General features: G+C 37.3%; 1 pseudogene; it reads right to left on the bottom strand.

Annotated features, from left to right (window-relative positions):
- Positions 1–21081: 21081 nt before the first annotated feature.
- LOC148791577 (wall-associated receptor kinase 5 pseudogene) lies at positions 21082–21627 on the bottom strand (annotated as a pseudogene).
- Positions 21628–22095: the final 468 nt, after the last annotated feature.

The raw sequence follows: 22095 nt of genomic DNA, 5'->3' as shown, positions 1-22095 counted from the left end.
AGCAGGGGTTGGTGGTCTGTTCAAGAAGAGGGATGTCAAAATTTGGTGGGTTTTTAGTGGTCCGATATAGGGGTGTCAACGGTATTCGAAAATCCGATTTTGAATTCGATATTCGACATAATCGAATCGAATTCGGATAATTCGAATATTTAATCGATCGAATTTGGATATCCTATTCTTATTGAATAGTTAATCGGATTCGAATTCGGATATGACCAGATTCGATTCGATAAATATCCGAATTCGACCGATTATTTAATTCTTATATAAAATATTTTATATAATATATATAATAATTAAGTTATATAAATAATTTATATCTTTATTAATTATCTAAAATAATTAATTAATCGAATTCGAATCGAATCGAATATTCAAATATTTAATCTGATTCAAATTCGGATATTAATTTTCAATATCCGTCGGATATCAAATCGAATTCGGATATCAGATTTTCTAATCGGATTCGAATTCGGATATTGCCTGATCCGATTCGAATTCGATCCGTTTACACCCCTAGTTTGATAAGGACATCTCACTCAACAAAGGCTGAAATTCTAGCTATCCTCACAGGTCTCTGAATTGCAAAAGACAAAACTCTGCAAACACAATAAAATGGTTAGGAGAGAAGGATGGAGGACCTTGGAGGTTAGCCCACTATCCGACAGAGGCCGGAGACATCTTGGGTTCCTTGCATGTCAACCTTAATTGGGTTCCTAGGGAACTAAATTCTATAGCTGATCAATTGGCAAAATTTGGATCTGCTAGGCATGGTGGTACAGAAAAATAAAATATACCTCACCTAGCCTAGGGTTGTCAATGGCCTCCGAAAGTCCGATGTCCGTTCCGACATCCAATCCAATTATCTTGGATTAGGATTATGTGTTTACATAATCAGATTGGATTTGGATTTTGCAATTTGCATTACTGGATGTGGATTTAACTCCATCCAATCCAGTTAAAATCCAAATTCGATTATATTATAATATTCATTGATTTTAATATATAAATTTAGATAGTCATATTTGAAATTGTAAAATATATAATTGTATATTATAATATATATGAAAATATATATAATATATTTAGTATGTCATATTTAAATGAATTTATTAAAAAGTCATCAACTTTTTAAATTTTTTCTGTATTTTAAAAATTAAAGCAGTGTCGGATTAAATTTGAATCTGATCCAAGTCCATTAGGATTCAAATTCGAACCCAGGATCTTCAAATCTGATCAGAATTCGGATTGGATTCAGATGTCATTTTTCAATATTCAGATTGGACTCAGATATTGTTAAATGCAATCCATTTACAGACCTCACCTAGCCCACTACTCCTGATTTACTGATTATCTATAAGTGGGATCAAGTGCGGGATCTGCAATTGAATGCACATCCATCAAGCAAGCATGTAAGTATGGTCAGCTACTAATAAATAACCAGCAGGTCCAAATGCATTTTCTGCAGCCTTGGTTGAAGCATTTTATTGTGACTGGCCATAAAATATACACACAATTCCTATAGTTTTAAATTCAAAAGACCAAATCATCTGGTCTTTTTTATTTGATCACTACAACTAGGGTTGTAGACATGAACCCCCTCTTGATGTGCTCAATTGTTTTAAAGTAAATTGCTAATCATACTTGTCAACACATAAGGTGATTCTGGGTGACAGTGGGGTACCTAGTTGCCCAGGTGGGCTCCTAGGCAATGCCAAGATGATAAGAATTTTATAAAATAAAGATCTAAGTTTTTGATATATCACTAGTTTTATATACCATTCAGCATACATATCATTTGAAAGAATAACAATTCTTGTGATTAGGGTGCAACCAAAGCATTAATGTGCAAAAATCATGCGACTATTTTACTTTATAAGAAGCTTACTTTCCATAATATTTATAGTGAGGGAACCTCTATTTGTACTAAATTTAATGCTTTCATGGCCTTCAGAATTTCTTATCTCACAACATTTTGGAAATAGTGGTTTAGAATGATAACCAATGTTTGTTTGATATATTCATTGAGAAAATACCCACACCCTTGGAAAGTTGGCATCTAGCAATGTATCTTTCAAAAAATAAAGAAAACAAATGTTGGCATGAGCCTTTCCTTTTCTTAAACATTAAAACAAGGCAACAAGTGTACCAACTTCATTGCTAATAAGGGTATCAATGAAGAAAACTTCTATCATTATAATACCATCAATGAGTTTCCAAGCATGGCAATGTTACTACATGCTTAAAGAATACTTTGGTTTTTTTCTATATTTGTGTAGGTCAATGGTCTTGTGTAGGTCAATGGTCTTGTTGGTCTATTTGTGTAATTGAGATTTTTTACCAATCAGAAAAATAAAATTAGGGGTGCAACTTGAGTGGGGATCAAAAACACTATAAATTGAACCCTAATGAATCCTTGGCTACTTTCTACAGAAAAAGAAATTCCTATGAGTTGATAGTAGTGACAGTACCCACTAGTGAAGTAGAAAATTATCTAGTTTTTTGTAGTGAAGTAGAGAAAAATTATTGCCACTTTCAATTTTTATTGTATTTTCACCTATAGTTTCCCCACCAAATAGGGCTTTTCTTACAAGATGATGATAGTAAAGGAAATCTATGAGTCGAGAAGAAACCCCAATAAAATGTTAAATAAAAAACTCTTTAAGAAACCTAAATTCTCCATCTCCAAAAATTTGAACATGAAGACAGATATATATTCTTTATTCCTCAAATGATTTCTTTATGCTTTGACATACCTACGTTTGAATTTGGCTTGACCTACTGCCGTGTTTATGCTTCAACAATCCAATATGTCTCTTCTATTTAGGACTTCACAAAAGATTGGGGTACCAACTAGAGGCCGATGGATGAAATTCCTGCATATGAGGGGAAAGAGAGGTGAAGATATATAAATAAAGATATCTCATAAGAAAAAAAATATAAAATCAGAAAGGAGGGAAGATGAATATCATTCGCACAAGCAGGAATGGAGTACCGGGAACAAATCTTCTGGCTTCAACCCAAACCCTCTAGTTTCAAATATTCAAATCTTTATTCACAAATTCGTGGCTTCAAATCCTTCTCTCCGAGCATATATTCACAACCGATCAACGGTTATCTTGAAATCTCCACTCTCACATCCACAGTTCTCTTGAAATCGAATCCCTCCTTTGGAGGAACAAAGATATGGCATCGAGATTCAAGGAAAGGATGATTTAAAGTGAGAGATATTCGTCATTATGTTTAAAGAATCCCTCCTTTGGCGCGACATAGCTGTTTTGGCGGGACCCCTGTTTTACTGGTCAATTGGTTATTATTTTCTTTTTTTTTTTCAAAATAATAACTGCCGGGACTCATCATTCGGTTACGTTATATGGCCTCTTAAAATTTGACCGCCGGCCCCTACTCAAAACGTGAGCAGGCAAATTTGTACACTGATGTTGTTGGGATTTGTTGGCATGGCACGCGACCGCCGGATACAAGCCGCCGGCTTATGTGAAATTTCTTGTAATGTAACCAATTTTTTCAAGAATCTGTGGTGCTACAAGTGCCAAAGGTGCATGAGGGATTTGGAGAATATGAAAATGAAGGATTCTTAGACCATTAAAAATTATTATTCTAGATTAAGAGAAATTGTCAATCAATTAGTGTGTAGAAAAATATAATCCAATAATAACCACTATTGAGGTGACAAAAGATATCACCACTCTCTTAGTGACAAAATTGGTAGGCTCTTTAGAAGCTTATGAAAAAAGAGTAAGTAGGCGTAATGAAAGCTCTATAGAGAACACTTATCAACCCAAGCTCAATATAAGGTCTCAGAAATCCAAAAGAGGTGAAAGAAAATTTAGAGAAAATTCCGAAAAAGATGAAAGTTGTAGAAATGAGAAAAATGGAGGAAATATTAGGATAGATAAAAGAAAAAAGGAAAATATTTGCCATGCCATATTTGCAAGAAAACTAGTCATCTTGAGAAAGATTATTGGTTTCAGGGAAAACCATAATGTCAAAATTGTAAAGAAATTTGGTATGTAGAAAAGGATTGTTGTCTTAAGGAAAGACAACAAGTTAATTACTCCGAAGAGAACGATAAAAATAATTATCTATTCTACGCTTGTTATGCTGCTTCAGAAGTGAAGGATGATACTTGGTATTTGGATAGCGGCTACAGTAATCACATGACAGGTAATGAGAAGATCTTTAAAGATATAGGAAAGTCAGTTAAGTCACAAGTCATGCCTAGCAATGGAGAATTATTGGAGGTCGAAGGTAAAGGACCAATCATTATTAAGACAAGGAATGGGATACAATTCATACAAAATGTGTGTTGTTAGTCACAAGATTGAAGACAAATCTATTAAGTGTTGGGCAAATGGTGGAAAGAGGATAGTCTTTGCTCTTCAAAGAAGATTCATGCATGATATACAACAACAAAAATAAAAATTTGGTGATTGCTAAAAGTACATAAAAAAATGGGGAATCTTCTATCCATTCAATTGATGAACGACAAATGTGAAGGATGCTTGCTTGGTAAGCAAAATTGAAAATTGTTTCCATCAAGCAGTGCATGGAGAGCCAAGGCAATCCTGTAGCTTGTACATACAAATGTCTGTGGACTAATGATAACGACATCCTTCGAACAAATCAGGTACTTCATTCTCTTCATTGATGATTGTAAGCGTAAGAAAATGGGCTAACGTGTGACTTGGGCTGGAGACGGAATCAACACCCATCAAGTAAATGAAAAAGAGGTGATGCAACCTCTAGGATTTACAATGGAAAGCACTTTTAATTTATTAGTGACTTCAAAGCCCGAGGCATTGGCTAACCAAACCGGGTAAGATTCGGATAGGAGAGGGAAGAGATTAGACACCCCTCTCCCGGGCCCAATAGGTGGGGCTCACATGGGATTCCAAATAAACCAAATTAAAGAAAGTAATTCAATAACTAATTAAGAGCAATTAATAATCAATAATGCTGAGCGAAAACATGAGCAAGCCACCACAAGAAAAAAAAAACTAACTAAATTATTTTATTTTAATTTATCTCCCCTTTTTATTTAATTTTATCATTTGTATATATTTTTATGAAAACCATTTTTATCTTTATTTTTTTATTTTTCTATTACCTAATTTTTTTAATCTTTTAATTTGTATTATCATTTTTTTTACTTCAATCCTCTTTCAGTAACATATCCTCTCCTACCACCTAAGTATGTCCGAGTTGGCTGCCTAATCCTCTCGATCCCTTTCATGCTGATGATTCTATATAGGGAAAGATCATTTCTACGTTGTTACCTATCTCCCATTGTCATCCCGGTTCCTCTGTTTTTTTTTTATTCTTACTCTTTTACAAGAATGATCCGGGTGGTTATAGTCGGTGTATCTGAAATCTTTTGTCGGGAGGAAATTAAGCTCAAACACGACCACCAGTGTGCCTGAAATCTTTTGTCGGGAGGAAATTAAACACACACGATTGGGCCAATTGTTAGACAAAATAAAACAGATCTGGGTAGACTTCCAGACCGACGAATCAATTCAACGAGCTCCGTCATCGGTTCCGATGACTTCCCGGACTCTGGTCAATCATCATAAAACATAGGTAGAATGAAACAAGGAAACAAGAGAGCCATATAAAAAAAGAAACATAGAGGCATATCGTTACGATAATGATAGGAATGGAGTAAGTGAAACAAAATCAATTAGTAAACACTGGTAATGATATGTGAAACAGACTTCTATGGATTACCTTACATGATTAACTTTTGTGTAAGTAGAATAAAACAAGAGAAACTCATTGAGGAACAATCAGAAATTACAGCTAGAGAATTGTAAATCAATCTGCTGAGTGAAGAAATGACTAAACATCAAAAATCAACAATTGGGAGAAGAAAATATGAACCTAAAGGCATAAGCTTTAGTTGCGTTTTATCTGTAATAGAACTTGGTTCGATGGTTATACCCATCACCAATATAGACGAAGGATTCAGTACATTACCAACTCACATTGGAAGTCTCGGTAACAGAAAAATGAAAATAGTAATAAGAAGAAAGAAGAAACGAACACCTTCGAAGTAAAAATAAAAAGTAAAATAAAATAAAACCAAGAACAGATCACGACAACAAGATTAAACTGAATGCAAATGATGAAAAAGGTGCTATAGAAAAAAACACTCCCATCTTGCTTTTTACAGAGACAACTCAACACGGTTCATTGCCGTCTCGACCTGCAATCGAATATTGCATCTAAGGTAGGGAGGGTGGGTTAAAACTAAGAGAAGAGTAAGGGATTACTAGAGGAAATTACTTCGACACGAATGAGTATTTTGGCCTGAAATCGGCTGGTGCTACGGCAATGACTAGCTTATTTTAGTGTCACACTATGTTTGAGGAATTAGTGCTAACGATGAAAAACTGATGAGGAAGACTTGATACCTCCTAAGAGATGATGTTGAGTCACCGAAAAGAGAGAGTCATGAGAAGACCCTACCATTTTTTATTCACTACCATTGTGATGAGTGAAGTAGGGGATGAACAGCTTCTTCCCCCTTCCGAGCCCTCCCCTTCAATTCTCCTCCTTGTTTTTCCGCCAAAAACGAAGCACCCAACACCTCTTTTTAAAGAGTGTCCAAGGACAGCTTCATGAATTTTTGAAAAACCAGGGTGAAATTGGTGGTTTTGGGTACGCGAGTCAAAGAGGGATTAATGGGTTAAACCGGGGTTTGGTGCAATGATGGGTGGCTCTGGTTTAATGAAAAGTGAAGGATTGAGATTGGTTCGACCAAAAAGAGGTTTTTGTTCTAGTAAACTAGCGAGCTTGATGGAAATGGAATCTTTTCCGATGGATGGGTAATTTGGAGGTGTTTTTGGTGAAAATTGGTAGGGTGAGGTTTTTGGAGGTCCTGAGCCATTTAGTGGGGTTGGATTGGGCCATGTAGGCCAAGATCGGACAAATTTGGAAAAAGGCTTGTTTTAACTAATTTAGGGATTCGAAACAGAATCTAGGTATGATCAATGGGAAAACAAGGTTTGCTTTGGATGAAATTTCTCGGGGTAGGGTTTTTGGGTAGTCTGAGATGATTGGTAAAATCAGATCGGTCAAATGCGTTCCGATCAAAAGGACTTGGGATTTGGCTGATGTAGAGCCTTGAAACAGAATCTTGGTATGGCAAAAGGTAAATGGGGGGTATTTTGGGGAGAATTGGCAAAGTGATGTTTTGGAGTGTTCGAAATCTGATGGTGATGTCTGATTAGTCTTGGGGGTCAAGATCGTAGGAATTTAGGTTAACGGGATATTTTAGAAAGAAATCTTTGTTTAATGGGTAGACAAATGGGGGAATCTAGCTTTGAAACTTTATGGGTAGGTGTTTTGATGTGTTCAAAGTTTAATGGTGTGATTTGATCAGTTCAGATGTATCAAGATCAAGGGGATTTGGGTTCCGAGTGTTTAGGTTAATGAGATTGGCTGAAATGGAATCTTTGCTTGATGAAGGGGTAAATGGAGGAATCTTGAGTTGAAATTTTATAGGTAGGTATTTTAGGAGGTCTTAGGTTTGATGCTTATGTCTAATCCGATCGTTGAGGTATAAGTGGGGGTCAATCGGGGCCATCGGATAGGTATCAAACAAGTTTGATGGTGGATTTAAGGGTTTTTTGGGTGGAACTCGAGTTTCTTAGGTTTTAGGTGTTTCGGAGAGGTCCGAAGGGTTTGATAGGGTGTTTGGAGTGAATTAAAGGTTCAGACGATGAACTAAGTAAAAATCAGGTGCTAACAATGATTATACAAGAATGGCGTGGGTTTATTTTATGTATGAAAGGTCAAGAGTCTTTAAGATTTTTAAAAGGTTCAAGAATTTTGTTGAAAAACAAAGTGGCCAAAGCATAAAGGTGATCAAAAGTGATAGAGGAAAAGAATATACTTCTTATGAATTTGACAAGTTTTGCAAAGATGAAGTCTTGGAGCATTACTTGACCATCGCCTACGCTCCAAAGCATAGTGGAGTTTCGAGAAAGGAAGAATAGAATAGTAATGAAGATGGAAAGATCAATGCTCTTGGAACAAGGCATGCCTAAGATTTTTTGGGCCGAAGCAATATATATTGCAGTTCATCTACTTAATAAATGTCCAAAAGGAGCAATAGAAAACAAGACTCCTATATAAGCTTGGAGCAGAAGCAAGCCATCGGCACAACACTTGAGAGTTTTTTTTATGCATTTTCTATGTTCACATTCCAGTAGGAAAAAGGAACAAGCTAGAAGATAAGACAAAAAAGGGAATATTCCTGGGATATAGTATGCAATCAAAAGACTATAGAATTTATAGCCTAAAGAGCAAGAAACTAATTATTAGTCGAGATTCAAGATGTAGAGTTTAATGAGAATGCTACATGGAACTGGAAAAAAGAAAAAGTAGAGATACATAACATCATGGTATCAAAAGTAGAAAAACTAAGGCCTTTTATTAATGAATGAGAAGAAGGATAAAAAAGTCCTCAATCTACAACATCACCATCAACTCCATCATCAGCCATAATAGAAGAAAAACAAGAAGAGTTATCTCTAGAATTGCCACCAAGAAAAATGAGGCCACTTAGTGTTAGACAGTTTTGTATGCCCTTAGCTCCAATCAATTTTGATGTACTTTTGACATTTAGTGTAAATGAATAAAGTGCATTTTTTATTCATGTTGTCCGGTATGTTTCTGTGTAAGACCCTTAAACTGGACACTTAATGAAACTTGTGTTAGTTTATAATGTTCATAGCCGTTGGATAAGTCCGGGGAGATTTATCCTGCTAAGGCTGACACTTGGTGTGCTGCCAAGTGTTAGGGTGGCCTGTCTCAGTTGCTAGGGTGATTGATGGGCAAAAGCTGGAAAGTTACACCTGACCCCTAGACTCGATTATGATACAGCACTAGGTGTCGGATTGGGTTGTCTTTGATATGCCAATCGGTGAGATCCTTAGTGGGGGTCAAAACCTGGGTATGTTGGGACAGTCCGAGAATTCATCCGAGTGGGTGATCATAGTGACAGGATCAGCCCCTTTGTCGGACAAAGGTAATGATCGGAGATGCACTCCCTTTGATGGAAACCAAACTACGGGCAGTTGATTTCAATCGTTGGAATTTTGTTTTGCAAAATTTACATATAAGATATATAGATATATATGGTTTCAAAATTTTTTCAAATGGTTTTAATTCCCGGGATCCATATGACCGAGAGAGTGTAACACTTGTTCCTTGCAACCGAGGGAGAGAGGTCCTCTCTTGTCGGACGGTGTTTGATCATTATGGGCTGAGAGGTTAAGTTTAAGGCCATTTAGGGTTTTATACCCGATGGGCTAATCTTGCATCTGCTCACAGTCCCTGGGTTTTTATTGAAAGAATGGTAGGATCCATCTAATGGACGCCATAAAGGTTGCGGAATGGGTGGGGCGAATTTCAAAAATTTCCTACCTTCTCCCAACCGGGAATCATATTCCCTGAATTTAGAATACAATATTCAAGGATCTACTTGAACCCTAATCAAACCAGATCTGTACCAAAAGATAAATGGGAGGATTATACCTGATCCGGAGAAGCAGTATCTCCCAAAGTTGGTGTTCACGCCCAAAGAATGCTCCAAGATCTGTCCCTGCTGAAGATGACACAGCTGTGGATGGAACAGAACCAGCGAGGGTGCGTCCTACACACTTGGATCCTTCACAAGAATCCCCTGGATGTACTAAACACTGAATTCTTTCGGTCTTTCTTGCAAGACTGATGTCAAGAACTGGTTTCTTGACTTTCTTTTCTGCAAAGATCAAATCTTGCAATAATGCAGATGGCGGCGGCAGGAGGAGATTTCCAGAAACGAAAAGGCTGAACTGTTTTCTTTTCTGGAGAGAATGAGATCTAGTCTCAATTCGCAGGAACCCTTCTTGCTTACAAAACCTCTTGGATCGAAATCTGATTTTTCTCTCTTGGTTCATTCGAAAATCTCCTCCCTTTCTTCTTGATTAAGAAATCTCCTAATTAGGAGTTATCCCAATCCAAATCAGTATTTGGATAGGGGATAATCTTAATCCCTTTCCCGGATAGAGTTAGCTTACTCCTGATCTTATCGGGGAGGTTACCAGATTCAAATCTGATTTGAATTTGGTCTCTAAGAGTGGATAAGGCTAAGAGCCCAATCCTTTTTGCTAACTTCAATCTCAAATTCGCCCCATTGATGGGTGATCATATCAGCCCACCTCGAAATGGGCTTTTGGCCCATTAAGTATTCAGTGTTTAATTAGTTTCCAATCTGCTGCCCAGTTGGGCTTCTTTGTATGGCGTGGGACCCAAGCATTGATCTACACACCAGCCACATGGGTTCGGCCCAGCCTTTAATACAAGGCCCAGCCGAATTCACTCGAAAATCTCAATGAACCCCTTGAGTCCATCGTATGAACCCTATGGGCCCAACACTTACATTAAGTGGTCCCTGGGCCAAGCCATCTTATAAAAACCCGGGGAACTGTGGGCGGGTGCAAGATTAGCCCATCGGGTATTATCCTAAATGGTCTTACACTCAACCTCTCAGCCCTTAATGATCAAGCACCGCCCGACAAGAGAGGACCTCTCCCTCGGCTGCAAGGAACAGTGCCACACTCTCCTCTTACATGGATCCCGGGAATTAAAACCATTTGCAAACATTTTGAAACCGTACATATATTAATTTTGCAAAAAACAAAATTCCAACGATTGAAATCAACTGCCGGCGGTTTGGTTTCCATCGGGAGAGAGTGCATTCCCGATCATTACCCTTTGTCCGACAAAGTGGCTGATTCTGTCACTATGACCACCCACTCGGATGAATTCTCAAACTGCCCCAACATACCCAGGTTTTGATCCGCACTAAGGATCTCAGCGATTGGCATATGAAAGGCGAGGCTGATCCAGCACCTAGTGAAGTGTCATAATCGAGTCTAGGGGTCAGGTGTAACTTTCCGGTTTTGCCCATCTCTCTCCAAGGTCCAGGGCAAGGCCGGAAATCTGGTCCGGTTCAAGGATTCAAGTAATCCCATGCTATATGTGCCTCGGGTCTTACCCCGATGGCTGAGACAGGCCATCCCAACACTTGGTGGCACACCGGTATCGGCCTTGGCGGGGATAAATCTCCCCGGACTTATCCAACGGCTGTGAACATTTAAAACTAACATGAGTCTCTACAAATGTCCAGTTTTAGGGTTTTACACAGAATTAAACCAAACAACATGAATCAAACATGCACTTTATTTATTTCCACTAAATAACAAAAGTACATCAAAATGATTGAAGCTAAGGGCATACAAAACTGTCTAACATTTATAAGATGGCTTGACCTAGGGACCACTTAGTGTAAGTGTTGGGCACATAGAGTCCATGTGATGGGCTCGGGGGGTTCACTGGGCTCTCTAGTGAATTCGGCTATGCCTTGTAACAAAGGCTGGGCCGAACCCATGTGGCTGATGTGTAGATCAATGCTTGGGTCCCACGCCATACAAAGGCTGATTGTGTATGGTGCTCTTGATATCAGTCTTTGCTGAAAGGCTGATTGTGTATGGTGCTCTTCGCTTCCATCGAATTCTTGTGAAGAATTTGATTTGTAGGATGAACACTGCTGGTTCTGTTCCGGTATCACTGCGTCATCTTCGGTGGGAGCAGATCTTGGGAGTATTCTTTGGGCGTGAACACCGACGTTGGGAGATATCGACTCTCCGTATCAGGTATAACCCTTCCCTTTCTCTTTGGTTCAGATCTGGTTCGGATTTGGTTCGATTAGATCCTTGAATATTGTATTCTAAAATCGGGGAATATGATTCCCAATTGGAAGGGAGGACAGAAAATTTTTGAAATTCGCCCACCCTGTTCCGCTGCATTCTTGGCATCCATACGATGGATCTCTCCTTCCTTTTAGTGGTATCAAAGCATAGGCTCGAATCTTGAACCAAGAAAATCAGATCTGAACCTACGCAAATGGGTAGAAGTTGTTCTACCTGGATTTGCGTAGATTGTTGTTTTTATTCCAAGGAATTGTTTCCGGATATGGGAGATTGATCTGAAATTAATTTTTGTTAAATCTGAAATTTATTTGGAACTGTTCTTAATTTATTTCTTAATTTAAATGGGTTGTTCGTACATGGAGATCAAAGTGCAGATTTGGCGCAGATAGTCTACGCAATCTCTTTTGCGGTTTCTATTCTATTCAGTCTGTAAAATAATTTTTTTTTTATTTTTCTAGGCTGAATGTATAGGATTCAATCAAGAATGTAATTAATTAATAGAAATTAGGTTTCTGTAATTTTTTTTCTTGATTGAAGATGGTGGCGGCGCTGGAGATTTGCAGATCGTGTTATCGCATTCTGCGTTTTGCATTTTATGAAATTGCAACCCTTGATTACTAACCTCTGTTTTGCAGGTGGTACGAATAGTCCATATCTGATTTGTGATTGTCTAAAATCAGAAATATTAATTTCAAATCTTTCTTGAATTGTTTCTTGAATTAAAAAAATGGTTTTGGACCGTTTTCGGACCAGATTGGACCAAAGCTGTTTGGACCGAATCTTGGGTTCAAACGGGGCTGTTCTCAGCCCTGATTTCTCCCACTTTCAGGTCTGAAACTAATCTTTAATTGGAAGAACCAATTCGGCCCAACCTGTAAAGCCTAGTTTTAAAGAGTTAAAACTGCAAAAGCCAATTTTGTGTAAAAGCTATATGGGCCGAACCGCTAACTGCTATTCAGCCCATATACCTAGATAATGTTAATTGTTAATATTATGGATTATAAATGGGCTTATTAATGGGCTTTACAAAAAGTAATTGATTGGATCAATTCTTCCATTACATGCGATGTATGGATGTTTGATGTGCTTGCGACCATGGGCCATAAGCCTGAAAAGGGAAACGTGCGGAAACCCTAGCCGAATTGGGCCATTACATACGTTAGTGGCTCTCGCGCATGCTATGGCTGAATGCACATCATTGCCATGGTGTTCCTTACGGTCATTGGATGACCCCTTCCTTTCGTGGTGGGCCCCATAACCCCGAAAAGGGACACGTGCAGAAACCCTATCCAAATTGGGCCACCAGAAATCTGACTTTATGAAAGTCGGTGGGAGCCACTTTGTTTTGACCTAAATTAACTTGGGCGTAATCACTTGTTCCCTTCAGTAATATGTGTGCATGTAATAGGGAGATCCATATGATGGACTCTCTAAAGGCCTTCCGTCATTAGCACGATGATGGGTCCTTCAGTAATGAGGAAACGCATCATAAAATTGGGCTATCCATTTGCTGTTGGGTCTGTCAAAGTGTTTCATAAGATGATAGGGGCGTCATAGACCGATATGGGAGGGGCTTCACCAGAAAATGGGAACTCTCTCACGGTACCTTGGTGTAACCTAAATATGATGGGTGAGCACTCACTGGACAGAAAGGTTTATCCTAAAATGGCTATGAACCTTGTATGACAGAGGCTAAAGGGAAACTCATATGATGAGTCGATATGATCCGTCACGAGAGAGGTAGTGGGGTTATGCGGTTGAAACAGTTGGTTCCACGCACCCTATGTGATTTCCCATATTTCTAGAGACATTTCGTCATCTCCGTCACCGAGATAGGAGGGAAATGTCGAGAGATGAACAAATGAAAATGGAACATAGATTAAAAGCCATATCTATGTAAGTAACATGAGTCAAACTAAGGTTGTGGACTAACGTTTTGTTGTTTTACCAGAAAATGGGGAAACAAACAATTTGCTAAGTTGCTTGACGGCAACAAATTTAAGGGCCCAAACTATGCTGACTGGTACAAAAACCTTATGATGCTCTTGACTTCAAAAGAGTTTGATAAAGTGGCAAAGAATCTTGCACCGGATCATCCGGGAGACGGGGCTTTAGAAGCCTGTAGGAGGGAATACCAAGAGTGGGAGGAGAAAAACTCCCTAGGCCATTACTATATCATAGCCTCTTTAGATAATCCGATACAGAGGCGGTTCGATCAGATCGAACTCGCCAAAGACATATTGGATAGTCTAAAAACTATGTACGAAGAGCAGAACCGTTCTACTCGCCAAAAGGTCCTGAAGCAGTTCATGACCGCGCAGATGACCAAGAGGCAGCAAGTTCATGACCATTGTCTCCGGATGATGAGTTACATAAACGTAGAATTAGTCTTTAGAGAAGGAATACTTGTACTTAAGGATTGCCTTTATGTACAAAACTTAAGAAGAAATTTGATTTCTGTTTCTAAACTATGTGCGGATGGATATACTGTCTGTTTTAGTAATATGATTACTATTAAAAGGAACAATAAATTCATCGCATGTGGGGAACTTAACCGAAACTACGTTGGTCGAAATCCCCAAGAAAAGGACTCGTGATATAGTTAGTCCCACGTGCCTGTGGCATTACCAACTTGGCCATATTGGTATTGACTGAATCACAAGACTAGTAAAGGATGGTCCTTTGGATTTTCTAATCGTAGAAGATCTTCCCACTTGTGTGCCTTGCCTCCGAGGTAAGATGACAAAACGACCATTTAATAGTAAGCCTGAAAGATGTACAGGCACGTTTGACCTTATACATACTAATGTATGTGGTCCCCTGAGTGTTAGGACTCATAACCAACACGTGTATTTCATCACCTTCACCGATGATTACTCACGATATGGTTACGTGTACCTAATGAGAGAGAAGTCCGAATCCTTTGAAAAGTTCAAGGAGTTCAGACAAGAAGTCTAGAAATAGTTAGGGAGAGAAATTAAGGCCCTTCGATCAAATCGAGGTGGTGAGTATCTCTCTGACGAATTCAAGAACTACTTGAAGGCTAACGGGATAATATCACAGTTAGCTCCTCCTGTAACACCACAGCTTAACGGTGTTTCAGAGAAGAGGAATAAGACATTGTTAGACATGGTCTGGTCACTTCTCACACGCTCGGAATTACCCACATCCTTTTGGGTATATGCATTAGAGACTGCAATTTATGTGCTGAATCGGGTTCCAACCAAATCGGTTCCGAAAACTCCATACGAACTTTGGACTGGAAAGAATCCAAGTGTCACACACTTGAAGGTTTGGGTTTGTCCTACGCACGTTAAAAGAACGAGTGCGGACAAGTTGGAATCCAAGACCAACCATTGCCTATTTGTAGGCTACCCAAAGGATACGGTGGGTTATCTATTCTATGACCCAAGTGAGCAGAAAATGTTCTGCAGTTGAAATGCCCAATTCTTAGAAACCGATTATATCCTGGACACCCATCGTCGGGAAATAGTTCTTGATGAGAGCTCGGGAGCAGTGGGAGATGTCCCACAAGTTCCAAGTAGTGACCAAGCTATGTTGGACATAGATTCCCAAAAGTGGGTGGATGCCATGAGAGCTGAGATGGACTCAATGGAGGCCAATGGAGTCTGGACTCTAGTAGATTCGCTCTCCGGGGTAAAAGCAACTGGTTGCAAATGGATCTATAAGAGAAAGAAGGGCCCCGATGGCAAGATTGAGACCTTCAAAGCTCGTTTGGTGGCGAAAGGGTATACTCGGAAAGAAGGCATCGACTATGAGGAAACCTTTTCGCCCGTGGCCATGCTTAAATCCATTAGGATCCTGCTAGCTGTAGCAGCATACCATGACTACGAGATTTTGCAGATGGGTGTCAAAGAAGTGATTGAAGTTAAGTGGGTCTTAGCTCAACCCTAATGGCTTAATACAAAAACACAAAGCGAGACTAGTCATTAAAGGCTATGCACAATTGCTTGGGATAGATTACAATGAAACCTTTGCTCGGTGGCACACTTAGACACTATAAGAACACTAGTAGCATTAGCATCACTGAAGAAGTGGAAGATCTATCAAATTGATGTCAAGTCGGCGTTTCGTAATGAAGTGTTCTAGGAAGAAATATATGTAGAGCAACCTCAAGGGTTTATAGTAAAAGGACGAGAAGACAAGGTACTAAGATTGAAGAAAGCTCTCTATGGCCTAAAGCAAGCAGAACGAGCATAGTACAATCAGATTGATAGTTACTTCATCAATCAAGGATTAGGAGTCAAAGTAAGTCTACTCTATACATCAAGACCTAAGGTAAATCTAACACTCTCATTATTTCTCTATACATAGATGATCTCATCTATACATGAAATGATGAGACAATGTTCAAGGTGTTCAAAAAAGATATGATGAAGACATTTGAGATGAGTGATCTCGGATTAATGCACTACTTTCTTGGCATCGAGATCAACCAAGAAGAAGGTATCTTTATATCACAAAATAAATATATCGAGAACCTACTGAAGAAGTTCAAGATGCAAGGATGCAAGATGGTCGCTACACCACTCGTTAAAAACGAGAGGTTCAAGAAAGAAGATAGTTCAAAGAAAGTTGATGCCTCAATCTACAGAAGTCTTATTGGAAGTTTACTCCTCATAGCTACATGGCCAGACATTATGTATGCAACAAGTCTACCCTCAAGGTTCATGCAAAGCCCAAGTCAAGCTCACTATGAAGCAGCAAAAAGGATACTAAGATACTTGGAGGGCACAAAAGAATACTTCATTTGGTACAAGTCCACCATCAAGACTAATTGGCTATACTAACAGTGATTGGGCAGGATCAGTGGATGACATGAAGAGTACCTCATGCTATGCTTCTCACAAGGATCTAGAATATTCTCTTGGGTATCAAAGAAGCAAGACACATTAGCATAATCATCAGAAGAAGCTGAATACATAGCAGCGGCAGCAACAAGTCAAGCTATATGGCTAGGAAGAATACTTGAAGACATGGGTGAAGGGCAAAAGGAACCAACAATGATCTATTGTGACAATAAGTCTGCTATAGCAATGGCAAAAAATCAGTATACCACAGCAGAATGAAACACATTGCAATCAGGTACCACTTTTTACGAGAGACAACTAGCAAAGGAGAAATTGAGCTCAAGCACTGCAACTCTGAAGAATAATTAGTAGAAATTTTCACAAAGGAATTACCGTGTTCAAAGTTTGAGTTGTTACAAGAGAAATTAGGAGTTACAAGAAAGTGTATTAAGGAGGAGTGTTAAAAAAATAATCCACTTTCTAGAAGTTTTCCAGAAATTCAAACTTCTAGAACTAATTTGCAGGTATGACTAGAAATTAAATCTCTAAGCCTCTAGAAAATGTAAAGAAACTATATAGAATGTCAGTTGGCTTTTGCTCTATTGACTTGGCTCCAATTTAAATAGGACTAAGCTTCTACATTTGAGGACAAGCCAATACAAGTTCCCATTTTTCCAACATCTTGAGCCTTTGCCATTTGCTACAACTCTATCTTACCTAGTTTACTCTCTTTCACATCCCAAGTTCTAACAACTCCAATCTCCTCCATATCCCAATAATTTGATATATAGTTTTGGAATTCTCAAATAGGAGGTCAATAAATCAAAATAGGGCTGTTTGGGCTCTCTGGTCTTGGGGAGTTGAGTTAGAAGTCAATCATGTGATGGGTTTTTGGCTTGGTGGAGTGAGATCGAGTCATGGGTCCCATTCTTTGAGAGATGCCACTGTTGCTGCTACTGCTGCTGCTGTTGTGGTGTTGTTGGAAACCCATGCCCTAAGGGTGGAATTATATTCGTTCCCCACCATTATAGGCCCTAGAGTTTTTAAGTTCAAACATATCAAATTCTCAACTAGGTGAAATAGTGGAAAAAATGTCAATACTATATTTTGTGTAGGTTTTGTACTAAAACTCGTGCCCAACTTATACTGATTTAATCAAAGATATATTTCAATTGAGCCTCTTCTCCCATGTATAAATTCAATATATTGAGTCTAGTGGTAGATGGTTAATTGATGGAGGGGGATGTAGTTGAGACTCAAAGAAAGGGAGAGCTGAGACTCATAGATGTAGTTGAGACTCAGAGATGGAGAACGAAAGAGATAGGGGGAGGGGGGTTAACTCAAAATGTCCACTTAATGGAATTTGGGCATTTGGAGTCTGCTTCCACGTTAACGTTAAATCTGAACTAGGGAAAATAACGTATTTTTGACTTTTGGCTTCAAGTTGAGATGCCAACAAAGGGTAGTCCAACATTTAACCTCATCCACTTTTGCACTGACTAGCAAACCACGGTGATCAAACAACACTTGAGGAAAACTTCGCACTCCCAAGTGCCCTTCTCTAAGAAAAATTTGAGACAATCATTGAATACTTGAACTCTTGCAGCTCGCTCCTAAAAACACCTAAACCCATTGTTAAAACAGAACTTATGATGTAGTTGAGAGCAAGGTTCAAAATATCGATATGTATCAGGTCATACCACCGATACATATTGTAACGAGGCCTTTTGGATTCGCCCATATAGGGGGTGTTTCGGGTCGGCGAGTCTTTTAGGGTGTAGACTAGCCTTATACCGGCCCCTTTGAACTAGATCCAAGAAAAAACAAAAAAAAAAATCGATACAAGCCGATACGCCCTTTATATTTTATTTTCTCACCTATCCTCGTTAATCTAATAAATCAAAATAAATTTGCTCAGGGGTGATTATTTCAATCCAACTCAGGCCCAGGTCCACATCACGTCCACATCACGTCCACAAATTTAAGCCTAAAAACTAAATTTAATAAAACATTACTAAAATTATAAAAATATTAAATTTTACTAAGCTTTTATCTAGGAACTATTAAAAATTAAGAAATTAATAAAAATCAGTAGTTCACAAATTAAAAATTCAAGTACGTTGAATTATATTTAAAATAATTAATATTAATAAGACAATTAAAAATAAATTTTTTGAAGCTAAATGTATAATTTTGTTAAAATGAAAAAAAGAAAAGGGGAAAAGTAAAAATAACAGGATAAGTAATAATAATAATAATAATAATAATAATAACTATAAAATTTATTAAAGTAATAAAACAAACCATTTGCATTCCAAATAAAAATATTAAAATTTAATTAAAAAAAATCTAATAATGGCACGATTAGAAATATCATAAGGCTAGTTTATAATTTAGCCTAACCTAGCTAGACGTATAAATTTTTATGCTCAAGCAATTATTTTCTTCTGAGCTAGGTCTAGCATAGATTTCCACCTAGCCTGCATATATTGTAGGTAGTAGTGCTTTAAATTGATCAAATTTAGATCGGATCCTAGTGGACCCACATCCACATTCAATTATGAAATCTCTATCTGCACATCTACATCTAATTATTATGTTAGATTTGGGATCAAATGCAAATTTAATCTACAACCATATTATTGTGTTTAAAATGACAAAAAAGTTTTAAAATGTTAATTATTTTAAAGTGTACATGTATAATAAATGTATATAAATATAAAATATTAAATTTATCAATTATAAATTTATATAATTGTGCATAATATCTTTATGTATACATAATTATACTACATATATACATAAAATAATAATTTTTATTGGACTTGGATTTTGGGCAGACCGAATGATGTTAAATCCACATTTGATCCAATTATTAATTACATACAAGTTCTAACATCCAAATCCAGGATTTTCAGATTTAGAGTCAAATCAGGTATCATACTTTTGGAGTCTATTGATGGCCCTAGTAGGTAGGCCCAAGCTAAGCAACCCCTAAGCTCAACCTAGAAGTTATATATGAGGTTCAAAATATTGATACAGGGCAATATGTTGATAGTGTGTATCCACTGTATCGGTACTCTTTTTTTTTTTGTTATTTTATTTTTTTCAAATATGGTTCAAAGGGGCTGGTTTAAGGGCAATCTATCTCTTGAACCACTTGTCGACCCAACCTCGATACGATACGTATCAGTTGATACAGCCTGATATGTATCAATATTTTGAACCTTAGTTATATACATATATATTTAGATAACAAGTTTCATATAAATATATAGATCAGAATTTTTATATATTTTTATAATAAACTAAAATTACATAGAAATTTTAATTTGTAAAAGAATCATAGCTTAGCTAACATAGGCAATCCGGTACCTATCCCAAGCCTAAACAAACATTATTATGCTTGGGGGTGTGGGCTAGGCTGGGTTAGGAAACCTTAAAAAATATTAATACACTATAATGATTTGGCCTGAGATCTTTTATGTTTTTTTGGTTCATTAGGCTATACAATGTGGGTAGCCCATTCCCATAGTCATTCAACTTCAATCTTAATAATTTTTATCTAAATAGTAAGAAAACCCAAAAATAATGCATGCATGGATTGTACTCGGTTTGGTTCAGTCTAATTACAAATGTCACATTGCTCTTAGGGGTGCAAGTTGGGGGAAGGGTCAAGTTGAGGATCAACCAAAGCCCAACCTGAAGTCTTAAAACTTGAGCTCAGGCTTGGATTAATTTAATTATGACTAAAAATGGTAATATATAGATTAATTTAATTATGACTACAACCAAATTTTATATATTTACTAACATTTAAGTAACATTTACAAAAAAATGTAAAATTTAATCATTAATAAAGTATAATAAATAAAATAAAACATGACCAGATAATATGAAAAATTAATTATTTTATTAAATAATTAGTAGTAGCTAAGTATTTTTGTTAAAATTACTAATATAATTAACACAAATTACTAAACTATTTTTGTAATAAATTACTAAAATAAAGATGAATTATTTTAAACAATATTGCATTCCTTCCTTGTAATGGTTATTGATACTTGTTGTTACACTTTCCCTTGACAAATCCCATGAATCCCACGGGTCCTTGGTAGAATTATATAATTTTAAGTGGAAAGTTTTAAAGAGAAAACAAAATTATATAAAAAAAAAGAAATTTATCAAATCATGTCAATGTCACTCAATGAATTAGTAAATTCCACTCCCACCCAAATCATGTCATTCTTGCAACATTGATTCCTTTTGGTACTTTGGTAATTACACAAGAGGATCGATATGCAATTTACTGGAAAACAATACCTTAAGTTGATTGCTAACATGAGATGAAAGTTTGTCAATAACCCAAATAAATAGTTTGATATCTCAAATATTGTTCTACAGTTATAATTGCTAATTATTTTGAAACATCATAATACAAAAGAAACCAAAAGAAAAGCACAAACTTGTCTATTGAGATGCATGTATCAACGTGGGAAAGTCATTGAAAATATCATATCATTCTCAAGACTATATAGCCTTGATGCATCACCATGGTAATGACTTAATGATATAGGATTGGGGTTTGAGGATATAGATAATAGTCCTTCTCTTTCTTCTTGTGATTGTTGAACCCATGGGTGTCTCGCTGACCTTCTCAGTCCTTCAAGCTCCATTGCAACCTCTCTCATAGTGGGTCTTTCCTCACCTCTCACATTGAGGCATCTTTTGGCAAGATTAGCAACTGCAGTAATTTGTTCAGTCTTCCCCTCGTCTACAAATTGACTATTGATGAGCTGAAACAAGCGATTCTCGTTCATCATTGAAATGAAATAAGCAGCTAGAATTTTTTGTTCTTCCGATCTTTCAAAACAAATTGGTTTTTCCCCTGTTAAATGCTCCACAAGTACCACTCCAAAGCTATAAACATCACTTTTCTCTGTTAGTTTACTGGTGTGGAAATACTCTGGGTCCAAATATCCAATAGGTTCCCTCGGACTAAGGTGGTTATTTGAGTTTGATCCATAGGACATCTAGGCCTTGAAGCTCCAAAATCAGAGGACTTTTGCTGTAAAAACTATCATCCAATAGTATATTTGCAGATTTGATATCTCTATGGATGATTGGAAGAGAAGTTGCAGAGTGTAGATAGGCCAATGCACTAGAGGTTTCTGTTGCAATCCTCAATCGATCATCCCATGAAAGTACAGAGATTCTGTTGCTTTTATGAATGTGCTGAGAAAGAGTTCCATTGGACACGTATTCATAAACTAGTAGAGGAACTTCAGTCTCTAAACAACATCCCAATAGCTTGACTATATGTCGATGGTTAATTTGTGTAAGAATAATAACTTCATTTATAAATTGCTCAATTTGGCTCTTATCCCCTATTTTTGATTTCTTAATGGCAACTATTCGATGATCAGGTAGAATGCCTTTATATACTGTACCTTGACCTCCTTGACCAAGAATGCAACCTCTCATTGTAATTATTGGTTGCC

This window comes from Nelumbo nucifera, chromosome 5, assembly GCF_055504915.1.
Source record: "Nelumbo nucifera cultivar China Antique chromosome 5, China Antique-T2T, whole genome shotgun sequence".
NCBI classification, from domain to species: Eukaryota; Viridiplantae; Streptophyta; class Magnoliopsida; order Proteales; family Nelumbonaceae; genus Nelumbo; species Nelumbo nucifera.
Note: the sequence above shows the minus strand (reverse complement) of the source record. Positions and strands in the feature narration are given on the sequence as shown.